Source organism: Dipodomys merriami, unplaced genomic scaffold (genome assembly GCF_024711535.1).
Source record: "Dipodomys merriami isolate MVZ:Mamm:240054 unplaced genomic scaffold, mDipMer1.0.p SCAF_6, whole genome shotgun sequence".
NCBI lineage: Eukaryota > Metazoa > Chordata > Mammalia > Rodentia > Heteromyidae > Dipodomys > Dipodomys merriami.
The window spans coordinates 64,573,377-64,591,319 of record NW_027206179.1 but is presented as its reverse complement, the minus strand read 5'-3'; the positions used below and the strand labels follow the sequence as shown (position 1 = coordinate 64,591,319).

At 41.9% G+C, this 17,943-nt stretch overlaps 1 protein-coding gene and 1 non-coding gene across 4 annotated transcripts in view; both read left to right on the top strand.

Annotated features, from left to right (window-relative positions):
• Mtus2 (microtubule associated scaffold protein 2) overlaps positions 1-17,943 on the top strand; it is a 577,850-nt gene that overhangs the window by 474,745 nt on the left and 85,162 nt on the right. The window lies entirely within an intron of this gene.
• LOC138814413 (U6 spliceosomal RNA) lies at positions 17,672-17,778 on the top strand. Its single transcript, XR_011367992.1, has one exon. It is a non-coding gene; the product is annotated as a U6 spliceosomal RNA (small nuclear RNA).

Sequence of the window (17,943 nt, the reverse complement as noted above, 5' to 3'; positions counted from 1 at the left end):
AGACACATGAAGAAATGTTCAACCTCCCTAGCCATAAAAGAAATGCAAGTCAAAACAACATTGAGATTCCACCTCCCCCCAGTTAGAACTCTAATAACAACAGATGCTGGAGGGGATGTGGACAGAAGGGAACCCGACTGCATTGTTGGTGGGAGTGTAAACTTATTCAACCACCTTGGAAAGTAGTATGGAGGTTCTTCAAAAGACTCCACATAGAGCTCCCCTAAGACCCAGCATCTACTTTTGGGCATTTATCCAAATGATCACAAACAAGGCCATACTAAGGCTACTGGCAGAACTATGTTTGTTACAGCATCATTTACCATAGCTAAGATATGGAACCAATCCAGATGCCTCTCAGTAGATGAATGGATCAAGAAAATGTGGTATGTGTATACATATATATATATATATATATATATATACATATACATATATATATATATATGTAAAATGGAATTCTATGCCTCCATCAGAAAGAATGACATTGCCCCATTTGTTAAGAAATAGAAAGACTTGGAAAAAATTATATTAAGTGAAGTAAGCCAGGCCCAAAGCAACAGTAGGTCCCATGGTTTCCTTTATTTGCAATAACTAGTACATGTGTAGGACAAGCAGAAAAGGCCAAAAGCTATGTACATATGACCATATAAGATGATGTTAAGTGAAATGAACCCCAAGATAGGGACACAAATATCTTCTTTTCTTTCTTGCTATTGTTTCTAACGTATTATAATGTACCATGTGATTTGGTTGTTTCTTTGTATGTTCCTCCCCCATGGTATAGCCCCTGTTTTCACTGTATTTGATGTTGGTGCCCTGCATCTTGTATATACACTTCTCTAATTTGGGGAGGGGAAGGGAAAAAACAAAATGCTTAAATTGGGATACAGGTTGACCCATTGTAACAATGAGATGTACAAAACACTATGTTGAAAACAAACTTTACAACTTCGGCGGTGGAGGGGGTGGGAGTTGTAGAAGTAGGAGGAAAGGGAATGTAGGGGAAAAACAAAGGAGGTGACAAGACTTAATAGGAAATGTACTCATTACCTTGCTCATGTAACTGTAAGCCCTTTTACAGCATTTTTACAATTAAAAATGTACATAAATAAATAAATAAGAGTTAAAATACATACTTTAAAAAACCACTATAATTGAAAACAGGAAAAACTGATGGTCTTAGTGTTGTTGCTGTGGTGTTGTGGTAGTGGTGGTAGTTGTTAAATCCTTATAATAAATTTGACCTTCAGTATTCCTATGGGTTTAGTTCCAGGATACCTCTGTGATCCTCAAATCCAAGAATGGTCCTTGGTATAAACTTGTGTTAGTGCTTGACTACACAAACACATATATTCCCATAGACTTAAATAATCTGGAGCTTACTTTTAACAACAAATGCAGTGGAAATGGTTGTTATATTGTTTTACCTTGTTGTTTAAATGGCAAATACATGTTGAATATAATATTTACTGGGGTTGAAACTCAGGATCTCATGCTTGCTAGGCAGATACTCTTCTTGCTGAGCCATACCTCCAGCCTTGATTTTTTTCTGGTTATTTTTGAGTTAGAGACTTACTTTTTGCCAGGCTACAAGCTTAACCTATGTTAGGTTTTCCATGTACCTAGGATAGCAGGCTTAAGACACCATATCCTACTCTTTGTTGAGAATGGGGTCAAGCATTTCTCCTTGCTGGGGTGGAGCTGTGATCCATAAGCCACCAGCATCCAGCTATAACCATATTATTTAAAAGTATTTTAAATCTGAAGATTGTTGAATGTGCGGATACAGAATCAGCTGCTCAGTTCTCAGAGCACCCCCTGCCCATCACAGGAGTGGCAGGGCATCTTGGAGGGACAGTCCCCCACTTAGGGAGAACTGGCATCAGTGTAGCCAATGTGGCCTTGACACTGGGCAGCTGTGACTGCCAGGTGGCGCTAGGAGGTCATTTCAGAGTGTGAACTCATCATGCTTCAGTGAGTTCATGTTGTTATCTGAAGCAACATATGTCAGCACTTGCTCTGTCATTACAGACAGCATTTAAAGTGGAGACTTTGCAGGATGAAGGCATTGAACTGGCATAACCAGCTAGGTGGGCCATGTTGGTCATCTCATGAACTTCTAGTTCTAACAGGACCAGTTGTTCTGCAGGAAGAAGGAAGGGGCTTGAGGAGAAGAGCTTATGACTGCTCTGCTTTCCTCAGTAAAGAGGAAATGAACGTGGTGGTTTAGGATGTGTGTTCAGCTTCTCATGAAGACAGTCTCCCTTCACACATCCTTCTAGGAAAATCCATGGTTTCAGGATAATGCAAAGGAAATGACCAAATTAGAATATGCAGATGGTGTAAAATCCTTTTAGCAGTGAACAATCTATAGCTGGAGTACTAAAGGGACAGACAGCTGGGCCTCTGCCCAGATGCAGGAGCTGTTCCAAAAAGGAGAGAGGAAGTTCTGTGCCAAGAAAAAAACAAACCTGCGGGGCAAAGGAGACTAGGGGGAATGAGAAGTTAGGTGGCCATTGTGGGCAGCAAAGGAGGTAGAGGGATTTGCTATTACCTAAGAAGAAGCAATAGTACTTACAGCAGCACATAGTATGTTTACAGTATAGAAAATAGCCTGCCAAGGTCTAAGAAGTACTTTGGAGGTATTGAACTAAAAGGAACTTATCTACTGCTTATGTTTCATTGTTAACCACCATTTATGTGTTTACTGTGTTCTCAACCATTTTGATTTGGGTAAGTGCTGACCATTCATTGTCATATTTAATTCCCTCATTAACCCTTGGCAGGCACTTCATTAGCTGAGAGGGATGGGTTACTTAGCTAAAGCCACACAAGTTCATCAGAGGAGAGCTGGATTCTGAAGCATGGAGACCTGAGCATTAAAGCTGCACTCACCAAGACAGGCTGCTGCCTCCTCCTAGCCTGGGCTTAATGCCATAAAGTGAGAAAATGTAGAGAAAAGACAGAATGGGGGATCGGAAGCCCATCTCCGCTTTCATCACCAGCCCAGAACCTTGTTCTCTTTCAACGTCCTGGTCTGTGACATGACTCTATTGTGAGGGTGATTATATATATGTGAAAATGGTTTGAAATACTCTGTCATTCCATGCAAACGCAGTCACAGGGCTGAACCTGTGCTCAGCCCTAGGAGTACGACATTGAACCAGCAGGCATGCTTTGTGCCCTTCCGAACCTAGAGCCTGGTGGGGGATTCATTGAATTACTACCACAAACATAAAGCCTATTAGAGTGTGAGCCAGTCTATGAAGTGATGTGTGCTCTGAGGTGGAGGAAAATGGTCCAGGAGCAATATAGGAGGAGCAAGGCAGGTCCATGGAGTTCAGGGGAGATTAGATGGAGCTCTAGGCTGGTCAGGCCTTGCAGAGCCGAAGCAGTAATGAGGATCATGGTCCCAATCTAAGAGCAAAGAGAAGTCTCTGAAAGGAGGGTGATTTGAGCAGACCTGCATTGGAACACAGGTGGACATGGAGGCCAGCTCCAGGCCATGGCAGTAGACCACATGGGGGTGGTAATGGGATGTGGCCAAGAATGGTGAAGATGGAGATGACAAGTGGTTAGAGTTATTTAGGAGGCATATTGGGTAGGAGCAGTGATGTGCTGGGTCAGTGGGTAAAGAAAAGATTGTTAACCAGGCATCAGTGGCTCATGCCTGTAATCCTAGCTATTCAGGAGGCTGAGATCTGAGGATTGTGGTTTGAAGCCAGCCTGGGCAGGAAAGGTCATGAAACTCTTAACTCCAATCAAACTTACCAAATAGCCAGAAGTGGAGCTTGTGGCTTTAGTAGTAGAATGCTAGCCTTGAACAAAAAAAATCTCAAGGTCAGCACCCAAGCCCTGAGTTCAAGGCCCAAATCTCCCCATCCCACCCTGAGGAAACAAAACATACTAAAAACAAGATTGGATTGCTGAGTTCAGCTACAAAATCGAGATATGTATTTTAAAAGTGAGATGCTTCTTCTTAGAGTTATTGGCTTTTTATTTGGCTTTCTATTGACCTTTTATTTCTAGTTACTGGCTTCTTTTGATTTTGTTGAATAATAGATCAATCATGTCAAACAGCAATCCTATACCCAAATGGCCTGGAAATTGAGTGCATATTTATATTTCTTCTACCTCACACAGACATTTAGGGAATGGGGTACCTAACAGCCATCTTAATAAAAATAATATTTTAAAGATATGAAGACTTTTAAGGAAAAGGGAAATATGGTGTCTATTTCAACTCAGTCTGTTTTGTGCTACTATAATAGAATTGAGTAATATAAGAGAAGTTTGTTTCTCGTTCTTCTGGAGGCTAGGACAATGAAGACCAAGTGTTCTAGAAAGGGCCCCATTACTGTGCCATTACATGCCAGAAAGCAGAAGGGCAAAAAGAGAAAGAAAACATGGATCCCTTAGGGAGGATGATAAACCTTTAGGACCTATATACCTCCCACTAGGCCCCACTTCCCAGTAGGGTTGCATTGTGGATTAAGTTCACAGTGTTGGTATATGTAATGGACAGATGCAAATCATCACAGACCCCTTTGTCATCCGGGATGTGGGGGCAGCCAGCTTATCTGGTAACTCTGTAGCAAGAGAGAATGGACAGCTTTTCTTAGGCAAGGCAGAGATGTGTTATCAAGGGAAGAACAAATAAATGATTCTTCTTAAATGTTGGTGAACAAAAGAAAATGTCTTTTGCTTTAATTTTTTTAAAGCATGTGCTCATTTTTCACTCAGCTTTCCATAACAAATTGCTTTATAAAATTAACTAAAACATTTTTTTGAAGTTTATATTGGCTCTCAGTTTCAGAAGTTTCAATCAGAGCTGCAGTTTTAGGGTCTGTGATTGGGGCAGAATATTGTGCTATGGAGCACTGGTGAAGCCAGCTGCTCACTTCATAGGGGCCCGAAAGAGAAAGGAAAGACTAAAGGCCAAATACTTCCTTCAAGAGGGGCGCAGCCCCAAAAGCTCGAAGACCTCCCTAAGGCTGCACCTCTTAAAGGTTCCACCACCTCCCCGAGACACCACGGGCTGGAGATGAAGCCTTCAATAAGGGGTCTCTGAGAAACCATCAGTTTAGGGGAGATTTCTCATTGTAGGCTGTCAGATTTGCCTTCCTGCTGCATCATCTTCCAGGTGACAGAACTAGAACTCTTGTTTTAGATCCCAGCAGAAGGTACTCATCTAAGAGCCTGGTAAGAGAAAGTCTCTGTCTCTCTGTACCAAGAGTGTGGTGTATGCTATGCTTTTGTGTATATATATATATATATATATATATATATATATATATATATATATATATATATATATATATATATATATGCCAATACTGGGGCTTAAACTATGGGCCTCAGTACTGTCTCTTAGCTTTGTAGATCAGAACAGCTCCACTCTGGCTTAACTGGTAAGAAGAGTCTCTCAGAACTGCCTGCTAAGGCTGGCTTCAAACCATACTCTGGAGATCTCAGCCTCTTGAATAGCCAGGATTATAGGCATGAGCCACCAGCAGGCACCTGATGTCTCTTCTTAATGTGCTGGCAAAGGAGATGCAGCACCCAGAGGCTCAATTTCTTCCACCTGCACTCATCATTACTGTCCAGCAAAATCATCCATGGGCCACTTGCCCATGGGAAGCTTTCGCCTTTGACTTTTCACTGCCACTTTTTCTCTGCAACTGAGAAAATTATTCATGAAAAACATGTAACGCAGTTCAGGGAGAGCCACTTTGGGGCCCATTTAAAATAAGATGACCTATATTGCACACGATTAAACCCAGAGTGCAGTTGCATTTTGAAACATGCTTTTAAGCTAATGCATGTGTTTTCCCCCATTGCACTACAGCAAAATCCCTAAAGTTAAAGGAGGAAAAAACAATCTGGGTAAATTTGTAAGACATCTTCTTGCTGTGACTGTATTTTGTGAGAGCTAAGCAATAAGAAAAAATGTACATTCAAAAGAATTATCTCTTCAGACACTGATCAAAGTACATTGTCCTCCTACACTGACATGTTGAATTGAAACCCCTTTGTTACAACTACTTAGAGAGAGAGAGTGTATGTGTGTGTGTACGTGTGTGTGTGTGTGTGAGAGAGAGAGAGAGAGAAAGAGAGAGAGAGAGAGAGAGAGAGAGAGAGAGAATTACCTCTTCTAATGAAAGAGGTGTTTTCATAGCAAAACAAGGTAAGGATGAGGATGAGGAGGTAGAGTTATGGCTCAAATGGCATAATGCTAGCCTTGAGCAAAAAAGCCAATGGAGAGTGTAACTCAGTTCAAGCTCCAGTACTGGCACACACATGCATGCATGTGCACACACACATATACACATACATATCCATGCACACAGAGTAAATATGAACTCCATTTTTTTAACTCAGGAAACCCTGAGTCCATTGGGCCTCTTATAAAGTGTGTGCTTTTTGATATGAGCATCATGACTTATACTTCCTAGATATAGGAAAACTTTAGTCCATGCCATATATAGAATTCTTACATCTACCAACAATGTCTGGGGCCCTCAAGAGCTAAAGGATTAAAATAAAGGCCTCTGCTCCTTGTGATTGTCAAGGATCATGTTCAGTGTGGTGGTTCACTCCTCTTATCTTCAGTCCTGACAACAGTCTGGGCACGTGAAACCTTCCTCCACAGCTGTTGCTATCTCTCCAATGATGCATACAGCAAACATCAAACAACCTGGAAAGCATTCAAATGTGGCAGCCCCCAGCCTTACACTCCAGCTATCAAGGTTCCTAGCCTGTTGTCATTTAAACCACTTCACTTTTCATTATTACTTCTACTGAAGTATTTCTGGTGCCCTAAAAGCATCTAGCTGTAGTTTAAAAAAAAGAATAAGAAGTAGTAGCTGAGCTCTGGTGGCTCACACCTGTAGTCCTAGCTACTCAGGAGGCTGAGAACAGGATCACGGTTTGAAGCTAGCCCAGGCAGAAAAGTCCTTATGAAACTCTTATCTCCAATTAACCAAAAAACAAAAATGGAGCTATGGCTCAAGTGGTAAAGCACTAGCCTTGAGCATAAAGAGGCTCAGGGACAGTGCCCAGGACCTGGGATCGAGGGCAAAAAAAAAAAAAAAAAAAAAAGTAAAGTTCAGGGAACTGCACTATTGGTTTCCAGCACTGACATTGGGATGGAATTTTAATCCCAACCCCAGTTGGAATCATACATTTACATTTTCCCCCAGAGTGTGTGGTAGGATAGATACTCTGCTGGACTCCAGTGTCCAACAGAGAATGACAGAAACTTCCCGCTTGAGTTTATCAGTATCATAAAGCAAGTTGAAACTATACCAATATTTGTGAGAAACACCAAAATCCAAGCTCAACCATTCTTTTAAGATCAACCCGAAGGTCATGTCTGGTTTCTCTGTAGACGAGCTCTTTTGGCCCACTCTGCTTTCTGAGGAATGATGCCTTAAAGCAATTTTGGGTGCTGAATGTCCCACCCACAGATCCCTACTTGTCCTTGTGGTCTAAATGTCAAAGCAGAGAGGTGGTCAGAGAGTAGAGGTGGCAGAGTAACCAAGCAGGTTCCAATGGCTTCCTTCTCCAGCCTTTTCTTATTTATCTTTCTCACGTCCTGTTTATATCTAGCCAGCCATGTGTTCTCCATCACTGGAGTCTTTGGTGTGAGTTGCCTATGGACTGCAATTGCTGGAGTGCTCCTCGTATTGGTAGCTGTTTTTCCAAACATAGGAACAAAGAAATTGTAGGATTGAGCTATGTGTGCTGAGTCAGTCAGTGACAGAACCAGCAGCAGCCAGAAAGCGGTCAGAATGAGCTTTTTTATTTTTTTTAACTAACTAGCATAGAAAGATATTCAGCCCTGAAAGACACACTTATATAGCTGAATGCCAGTGGCTCACGCCTGTAATCCTAGCTACTCAGGAGGCTGAGGTCTGGGGATTGTTGTTTGAAACCAGCCCAGTCAGGAAAGTCTGTGAGATGCTAATCTCCAAAAAATCCAGAAGTCAAGCTGTCACTCCAATAGTAAAGTACTAGCCATGAGCCAAAAAACGAAGGGAAGCAGCCAGGCCTGCTGTGTGCCCAGTATGTGTGTGTGCACGCACACACACACACACACACACACACACACATAACACACACACACACACACACACACACACACACACACACACACACACACATACATACCAAGTATATTTGAGCTTCTGATCAAATCTTTTCCTATCACTACCTCATACTGGACTAGGTAAACATTGTCCTGTCTCAAACAGGGTATCCCCCTAAAGTGTAAAACAAAATTCATAGAGGAATCTATAACAGTATAGGGGCCTTCAATAAATAAGAGAATAAAAGGATTACCTACCCAGAATGCTTAGAATAAGGGAACTGAATGAACACATTTAAAATTCATTTTGAATAATGCATGCGCAGATGGAACAAAATAACAAATTTTTAAATGTCAAGGTCACCAGGTAAAACTTTTTTTGTTAAAGAAATAAATTATTTTGATAATAGTCAAAATGATGAGGAAGATTATTCAGGACTAACATGATACACATCAAGACTTCTGCAGTCGGAGAGATTGAACTCAACTCCCATTTTAGCAAAGAATGCTGAGGATTAATGGCCAATAAGTAGAGTATGCTGGGCAGCAGGGTGTGGGGGGGGGTTGCAGTTACTGGATGGGAAAATCATAAAGGGACTAAACTAAGGACAGGAAGATTTATGCTATACTGACTTCACAGGGTTTTTGCAGAAGGAAGGCCAAGGTGTTAGGATATCAAGGGAAGGAGGGTCTTGCTATACATCCCCAGGATGAAGGTAAGACCCAAGTACAAGTCTAGGTCAGAAAGAGGTTTCAGAAGAGCCTGTGTGGAGTTTATTCAAGAAGCTAATCTTACTGGGATCCTGGCACACACCTGTAATTCTAGTTACTTAGGAGGCTGAGATCTGAGGATTGAGTAGGAAAATTGAGATTGAGTAGGAAAATCTGTAAGACCCCTATCTCCAAATTAACCATCAAAAAGCCAGAAGTGGAGATGTGACTCAAGTGGTAGAGCACTAGCCTTCAGTGAAAGAGCTAAGGAACAATGCCTAGGTCCTGAGTTCCAGCCCCAGCTTCAGCACCAACAACAAAGGAAGATGAAGAAAAGGAAGAGGAGGAAGAAGAAGAGATGGAAGAGGAGGAAGTACTTGTTACTTGGTAATTGTCACCAAATTTTAATCAGCTTACTTTTTCTATATATGTGTATATATACACACATGATATTGGAGCAACTGAGTCCCTACAAGAGAGTTACTCCCACCCAGAGATGTTATAAGTAGAAGAAGGATGACAGTCCTTCCTATGTGGTTTGCCAAGGTCACAACAGGTGAGAAATCCCAATGGGGTTACTCGCTCCAAACATGACTGTTCTGGTTAAGTCTCACCACTTGTGTCTTGGTTGAATTTTTTTCACTCTAAAGACTCAAGGTTTAAGGGCCTAGAATTTTTATGTTTTAATTGTTCATTCCAAAAGCATTAGCTGAGTATCTGTTATGTGCCATGCAGAATACTAAGCACTAGGCTGCAGCCGTGAAAGACTGGGTAACAGCCCAGTCTTGTTAGAATATGTCTGCCAAAATGCATGTGTTGGAAGTTGAATCTTCAGTGTAACAGTGTTGGGAGATGATCCTTTATATCAGATGTTTGAACCATAAGGGATAGATTAATAATGTTTCTAGATCCTTATCTATTATGGATATTTTAATAATAATTATAAAAAGGCTGGGACTTGCAAGTTGAATCTTTTTCCCCTTTTCTGTCTCCATCTTGAATTCTACCTCCAAAACCATGAGCTACTGCATTTCTCTTCACTACAAATCTCTCCTACTGAGGTATTCTGTGACAGCAACACAAAACAGACAAAGACGCCTGTAAAATCAGAGCAGTACAGATCTGTGTAGTAAGTCGTGCAGTGGAGAGATGCAGATGAGGCAGAACTGACCTCATAGGAAACAGAAGAAGCTATTACTCTTAAGGAAGCAAGAAATGAGCTGAAGAGCTGTCCAGTAGATGGAGAGGGCGCGGGATGAGCAATCCCAGTAGAGGAAATCCCACTAGTATGCATGGTTCAGCATGAAGTGTGTGGGGCAGGAGACATACTTTTAAGATCATAAGACTGGAAGGAGAGGGGAGCAGGTGGGGACAGAAGAGGTAGGGCAGACTAATGTGTTTTCATGTCTCTTAAGACCAATAGAAAAGCAGGCAGAGCTTTAGGAGGAATGTGCAGTGTATACAGAGATCATGCTTGTCCAGAGGAACAGAGAGGGGCTGAAGTGAACTCAGCCAGCTGGAGCTGTTAGACTAGTGAGACCAGAAATGTCTTCCTGAGTTAAGGTGGAGTGAGATCAGCAGGACTTGAAGGATTGGGTGTGGAGTTTGGAGGTGTCCACAGAGAGCCTGGCATTGGGCTGCTTAACTGAGTGGATGGTGAAGCCACTTACTGAGACAGTGTGATACCTCCCAAGTTTAATGACTGAGGTCCTAGGAGTGATTTTAAGATGCATTAATGATTTTCACAGGTATTAGCATAAAAACTAGAATTTCCCTTAGCCTGTCATGACTAAAATACAACAGCTATACATGATGGTGTCACAGCTTCATTTCTGTGTGCACCAGCACACAAACATGTCTCACTGCCCTGTGAAATTGCAGACCTGGGTCTCTGGGGACTTAGCATGACCCCTACCTGAAAATCTCGAGATGGGTTAACCCCCACCCAGTTCCATCAGCCTATGAAAACTTAATCCAGGTGTGTGAGCAAATAATCAAATATAAGGTTATGGTTGGGCACAGAAGACTCATGGCTATAATCTTAGTTATTCACGAGGCTGAAATCCTGCCAGGGCAGAAACGTTTATGAGACTCCATCTCCAAAGTAGCCAGCAAAAAAAGCTGAACTGGAGGCATGGCTCAAGTGGTAGAGCCTTAGCCATGAGCAAGAAAGCCAAGTGACTGGAAGGCCCTAAGTTGAAGATGTGGCCACAGAAGGGAAAAAAAGGCAAGTTACCACCATTCCAGGCATACTGGATTTGCCCCAGTGAATTTTCCTTAGTTTGCATTCAGGTGAGCATTATGACAGGTCACAGTGAAATCACTAATATCACCAGCAGAAAAAAATGAAAATGAAAGCAGGCACACTAGGTTTCAAAATACTTTTTATAGTTTATCTGGCTTATTTTGTCAGTAAAATGAGGTGCCTACGATAAAGAATAGATGTCCAGCTTCTAAAACATAGAAATCCAGTAAAATAGCATCTAGCTGACATCCTTTATCTTCTCCTTAGGCAGAAAGATAGCGAAGATTAAACTTAAGTACCATAGGTGCTCTAACCTGTTACCTAGCTACAAACAAATAATTCTTATTATTAGGTTTCTAACTACCAGAAGAGCTACAAGTCAATACTGTTTCTAATCATCAGTTTTGCCAATTTTGACTCTCTCCTGGAAGACCATTTTACTTTTGAACTGAAAGAGAACTAAGCTGCCTTTTCAGGCATTGTAGATTGGGCTAAGAGTGAAGGAAAATTTCCGAAAGCCCGTGTTGTGGGACTCTGGATTGTCACCTCTCAGCAGGATTTGACTGGGCTCTCCTGGTCCTTCATTTGTGGATGGGGCTCATTCTCAACTTCTCTCCATTGGAAATGGAGAGGCCCAACTCTGATGTTTTGTCCCCCAGCAATATTTCCTAATGGAATTGCTATTAAAAAGCCACCTGCATCCATCCACCACCCCCCTTTTCTCATGGCAGCGATAAGCTACAAATTAAGCAAATTAATATTTCATAGACACTGTCACATCTTTGATGCCTTTGTGCTCATCGAGGATGACCTAGATTGGTTTAATCATAGTTTTCTTTTACTGACAGAGAAAAGAGCTCACAAATTGTTTTGCCAATATATACGATTTGCTTTCTAATAAGAATCAAAGCCTAGAAGGAATAAGACTAAACATTCAGGAGGCCCATGGTGACTGTTGGGTCAGTGGTGTCAAAGATTGCTATAAGGTAGCTTATGAAGTGGCTCAATTGATGTGTTGGAAGGGAAATGGCTTTTTAAGATCTATTTGCATTGAGCCTGAAAAAATGTCTTGGGATCTCTGTGGGCTTAGGATCAGTACCACTTATAGGAATCTCATCATATTGTCTCTTAGAGCTTTCTGGACCTTGTTTTTATTTATAATATAAATATAATTGCTTTGGGCTTGGTGGACCAGGATTTTACAGGGCACACTGTGGGACAGGATTTCTGTAGTTGGATGTAGTATCTGCTGCCCACAAATCCTAAGTGAAGTAAGGATGTACCTTACTCCACATGCCTTCTGGGACATCTCAGAATGGAGTGTCCTTGAGGAGTTGGGAGTCTTCTGAATTTTCTCCTTCTTGCTATTTTCTTGGTTTTCTTTCTCTTTTTGCTTTAACTTGGACTGGGTTTTGAACTTAGGATATTTCTTTTGCTAGGCTGGGCCTCTATCACTTAGACCACCCACATCCTTCTTAGCTGTCATTATTTGTTAGACAGGGTCTCATGCTTTTTCCCATGGTCTAATTCAAACCACATTCCTCCTATCTATGCCTCCTGCTTAGCTGGAGGTTATAGTGCCTTCCACAACACTTGACTTATTGGTAGAGATGGGGTCATACTTTCGCCCAGAGCTCCAGTTGCTAACATCCTGATCTCTGATTTCTAAATAGCTAGTCTTATAGTCATGGGACACCATCTTTTTGTTTTTCTCTTGCTTTTTGCTTTTTTTTACTGTATTTTTTTCGATTTCCCCTTGTGGGAGAAATTTAAACACAGTAAATTAATTAAATATATAAAAACACAGAACATAGCTTGCCATTTTAATCAAGTGCAGTCTGAGTCACCAGTGCTGTCCTCGACTCTGCAATCATCTCAGCCACACAGCTTCAAACTTTACCTAATCAAGAGGCAGGACCATTGTTTTCTACAAGGGCCACTGGACATGTGAGGTTAACTGGTATTGATGTTTATGTTGCTATGAATAAACTCCTAGATTAACTGAATTCGAGTCTTGCCTATGATTGCCTTGGCAGGGCCAAACCAAATGATTTCCCAGGCTGTATATTAGGCTTGTGAGCTAGACATCGTCCATAATTACTCTTCCACCCTTGCCCCCAAACCTGGCCACTTCCATTCCACTCTATCCCTGTGAAGCTGGCCATTTTGGGTACTGCATATAGTAGACTCACAGAATCTAGCCCTTGCGGCTACTTGGTCACCAGTGCAATGTCCCAAGTCTCCACATTGCAGATCTGTCCAGAGTGCTGAAAACAGAGTTGGATTCTTAACATCATAGAGACATGCTGTGACACCTCCCACATGGCTCTGGCCCTGGGGAAACTAAGGAGTGAATTTGTGTGTGTGTGTGTGTGTGTGTGTGTGTGTGTGTGTGTGTGTGTGTGTGTGTGTGTGTGTGTGTGTATGCAGGTCCTAGAGTTTGAACTCTTGGTCTGGGTACTGTCCCTGAGCTTTTTTGCTCAAGGCTGGTACTCTGCCCCTTGAGCCACAGTGCCACTTCTGAGTTTTCTTGGTAGTTAATTGGAGATAATAGACTTGGGGACTTTCCTGCTGCTGGCTGGCTTTGAACAAAGATCCTCAGAGCTCAGCCTCCCAAGTAGCTAGGATTACAGGTGTGAACCACTGACCCCCGGCTAGGAGTCAATTATTTTAAAGTCAGGTTTACTGAAGAATCCTTTAATAGAATAAAAAAAATCACATAACATATATTTTATTTGAGTTTCCAATCCACAATAGTTTTAAATGCTCAGATCTCAGTAACTTGGAGTCCCAGTGAATGGATATAGAAGGTGCACAGAGTGGACAAGTACCTAGAGACAGAGTAGATAGTGGCTGTAGGTGCTACAGAGAGACACACCGGCTGTTTATATTAATAGGCACAGCCTTAGTTTGAGGTGCTGGCAAATTCTGGAGTTGGATAGCAGTAATAATTGATTGCAAAGGAATACAAATGCCACTAAACTGTTTACTTAGAGATGGGCTATGCATGTTGGCTCATGCCTATAATCCTAGTTATTCAGGAGGCTGAGATCCCAGAATTGAGGTCCGAAGCCAGCCAACCAAGGCAAATGTATTTGTGAGACTCTTATCTCCAATTAAAAAACCATCAGAAACTCAGAAGGGGAAATATGGCTCCCAAGTAGTAGAGCAGTAGCCTTGAGTACAAAAGCTAAGAAACCACCTAAGATCCTGTGTTCAAACCCCAGTACCAACACAATTAAGAAGGTAAGAACACAACATTTTGTCAGAATTTGTCAATATATCTATTATGTACAGGAGAGTATGGTCATAACATGCTTTCAAAATTTGATGTTTAAAAAAAAATAAAAATGCACCCTGCAGTATACTGATGATCAGTACACTGAGAAAGGGAGGGAAAAAATACCTTTGTTAATGTCTCAGAGAGTCATATTGTCAGCTAGTTCACTGATGCAGTTTCAGGGTCATGAAACAAATCCCAGTGGTTTGCAGACCAACAAATTTGTGTCTTTACATGTTTGTGCCGAACTGTAGATAGAATGTCACTCAGATACCAGCATCTGCTGGACATCCCATAGGAACAGAGTACTGCCAAGTTAGGCCTTTTGTGTCAGTGGCAGGAGTAGGGTTTGAACTCAGGGCCTGGGTGCTGTTCCTTAGCTTTTTCATTCAGGTCTGGAGCTCTGCATCTAACTTTATTGCTGGTTAGTTGGAGACAAGAATCTCACAGACTTTCCTGTATAGGCTGGTTTTGAACAGTGATCCTCAGATCTTATCCTTCTGAGTTGCTAGGATTACAGGGGTCTTCCTGGAGGAGGGACTTTAAATCAATAGTCACATGGCCTGCCTCATCTAGAAGCTCTGAATCAACATGCAACCTTTCCCCACATCACAAACATCAGCACCTCAAATGTATCAAATTCCTAGTATGTATTCATTCCATTGTCTGGCATTTCAATCTGCAAGAATAAATGATGTGTTGACAAAACTCCTAGATTCACTAATAGCTCTGCTTAGAAATGTGCCTAGCATTTTCATTCACTCATATGTGTTAAATGAATTCATATCATTGAAAGTATTAGTACACTGTACAAAGTAACATGGAATTTGTAACATGCACTTGTGTCCTATGAGGAATTTACAATGTGACTCTCACAATGGTTGGTAGGGTTTACTTTTGAAATGAAATGAAAATGAACAAGAATTTAAATGTACCTGCAGGAATCTCCACAGAGATCCAAACTAACCTCATTCTGCCTTTATGTGGTTGTTTGCAGAACTTTCCATACCTCCCATCAAAACCAGGCTCTCTGGTAGAGTTCATGCTTAGAAATGGTGTGTGTATGTGTGTGTGTGTGTGTGTGTGTGTGTGTGTGTGTGTGTGTGTGTGTGTGTGTGTGATTTCTTTAGGTTGTCTATATTAAAGAGTACCCTATCAGCTCCCCCAAAGTCTTATATGTAGGACTACCACACCCTTTCCACAGACCCTGGTAGGTTGGCTAGTACACTGGGTGATGGTTAAATACTGTCATATGATTCTGCATGTCTGGGGATCTTCCTCTTCCCACTGATATACAAGGACCCATTTTATATCAGTATCTACCATTGTCATACCTGGCCACCATTGAGCTTCTCGAGTTTTAGTGCATTCATCATCTCCCTGTGTAACTGTGTATATCCCAAGGAACATGGCCAGCCAAGTCAGTCTTCCAATCTTCTACAAGGCATTTGCCCACATGATCACTTTGGGAACCTTCTGTGAGCTTTCTCCACACTTTACCATGGCAATTTGGGCATCCTTCCTTCTTTAATTGTGGGCATCACTTTTTCCAAGCATCTATGAGATATTCCAAGAGAATAGTATAACTGCACCCACAGTCCCTCAGGGTGTTAGCTCCTTGGGCATTTGAAGTACTCTATCTCTTTTCCAGCTTTTTTATTCTCCTTATACCTTTGATCCAGCACCCAGCCATGCCCTTTCCTGTCTGCCATGAGAGCTAGGAAGTCCCTGTAGCAACTTTGCTTGATATCTCCTCTCCCTTAGCAGGCTCAGCTCTTTCCACTGGGATTCTTCCTTGATTTGTCCCCAGTTATCTGGTCTGGTTGCTAATAGAGAGGAGGATGGGCAGATCTTGAGGAAGACCAATCAGTGGGGCTTCATCTGAGGTTTCCGCATGCTTCTCAGTCAAGGAGAGGGGGGTTGTACAATCCTCCAGCCAACATCATCATTGCTTCCATAAGAAACTGAGGAGTTTTTCATTTTATTTTTTAAATATATCTTATTGTTGTTGTAGAAGAAAGGTACAGAGAAGTTACAGTTCCATAAGTCAGGTAATGAGTACATTCCTTTTTAGACAATGTAACCCCTTCCTTCATTCTCTCCCAATTTTCCCTCCCTTCCCTACCTGTGTTGTCTAGTTCATTTTCCACATAGTGTCTCGTGAGTACCACTATTGTGTTTGTTCACCTTTTGTTCCACCTTTTCTGTGTCCCCTTACCCTCCTAAAAACAAAGTAACAAGACAAAATGAAAAGACAAGAAAAACAGCAACAATAACAGAAACAATTATCTTTTGTTACCTTTTCTTGGAGGGGAGGGTTTTTTTTAGTGCATCTACCTAGAAGCCCTCATTCTGACTGGCAGGGTAGGTTCCTCTAGGCCTTAAATTTGCAGTAAGAGACTCATTACAACTGATCGTTCTAGCCAGGTGCTGGTGGCTCACATCTGTAACCCTAGATACCAGGAGGCTGAGATCTGAGGATAGAGGTTCAAAGCCATCCTAGGCAGCAAAGTATGTAACTCTTATCTCCAATTAATCACCAAAAAAATCCAAAAGTGAAGCAGTGGCCCAAGTGGTATAGTGGTAGCTTTGAGCAAAAATGTTCAGGGAAAGCACCCCAGCCCTGAGTTCAAGCCCAAGGATCAGCACCAAAAACTGATCGTTCTTATTTCCCTAAAGAGATAGGTCTGAGCCTGTTTGGTAGAGATAAGGGACTCTTTACAAGCTTCCCGAAAGATCTCCTGCTTTCATTGGTGCTCAACTACCCTGAATCTTGTCATTTTCTCTCCTAAGTACCAGTCGTGTTTGGCAATAATGAACTAACTTCCCAGATGCTAAAGACAACATGAAGCCAGTGGTTTCCATCCTCATGGCTGTTCTCTCCAGTCACCACAGGGGCCATAGGATTCCAAGCACTCAGTAGCCATCACTGGAGTACCCTTCAGCTCCAGAATCTATCCTTAATGGCTTCTTCTGGAACTACCAGCCTTAGGCCAGGTCTCTGTTAGAACAGAGGGAGACACTCAAGTGTGTATGGTTTATTGAGACTCCATGCAAAAAAAAAAGAAGAAGAAACCTGTAAGAGTGTCAAGTAATCAAAGTAATCATGACAAGAAATGGGACAGGACTAAGCAAAGCTGTGGTGTCAGGGTGGTCACTCCCTGATGCCCAGGGAGCCACTCAGGAAATTGATGGTACAAATGTGCTTCATGTGACACTTGTTCGATAAATTGAAAAGGATCGGGGGTAGTGATGCACACCTACAATCCCAGCTATGTGGAAGGCAGAGGCAGGAGGGGAATCTTGCGTTTGAGGCCAGCCCAGTTAAAATTAAGGAGACTTCGTGCTCGCTTCGGCAGCACATATACTAACATTGGAATGACACAGAGAAGATTCGCATGGTCCCTGTGCAAGGATGACATGTAAATTTGTGAAGCGTTCCATTTAAAAAAAAAGAGAGACTCTTATTTCAAAGGGAAGATTTTTGAAATTAAAAAGCTCTAATATCCATGATGCTGTAAGCCTGTAACCCAAGCTACTTGGGAGAAGGAGATTCGAGATAATGGTTCAAGGCCAGCTCAGACATAAAAGTTTGTGAGACCCTACCTCAACCAA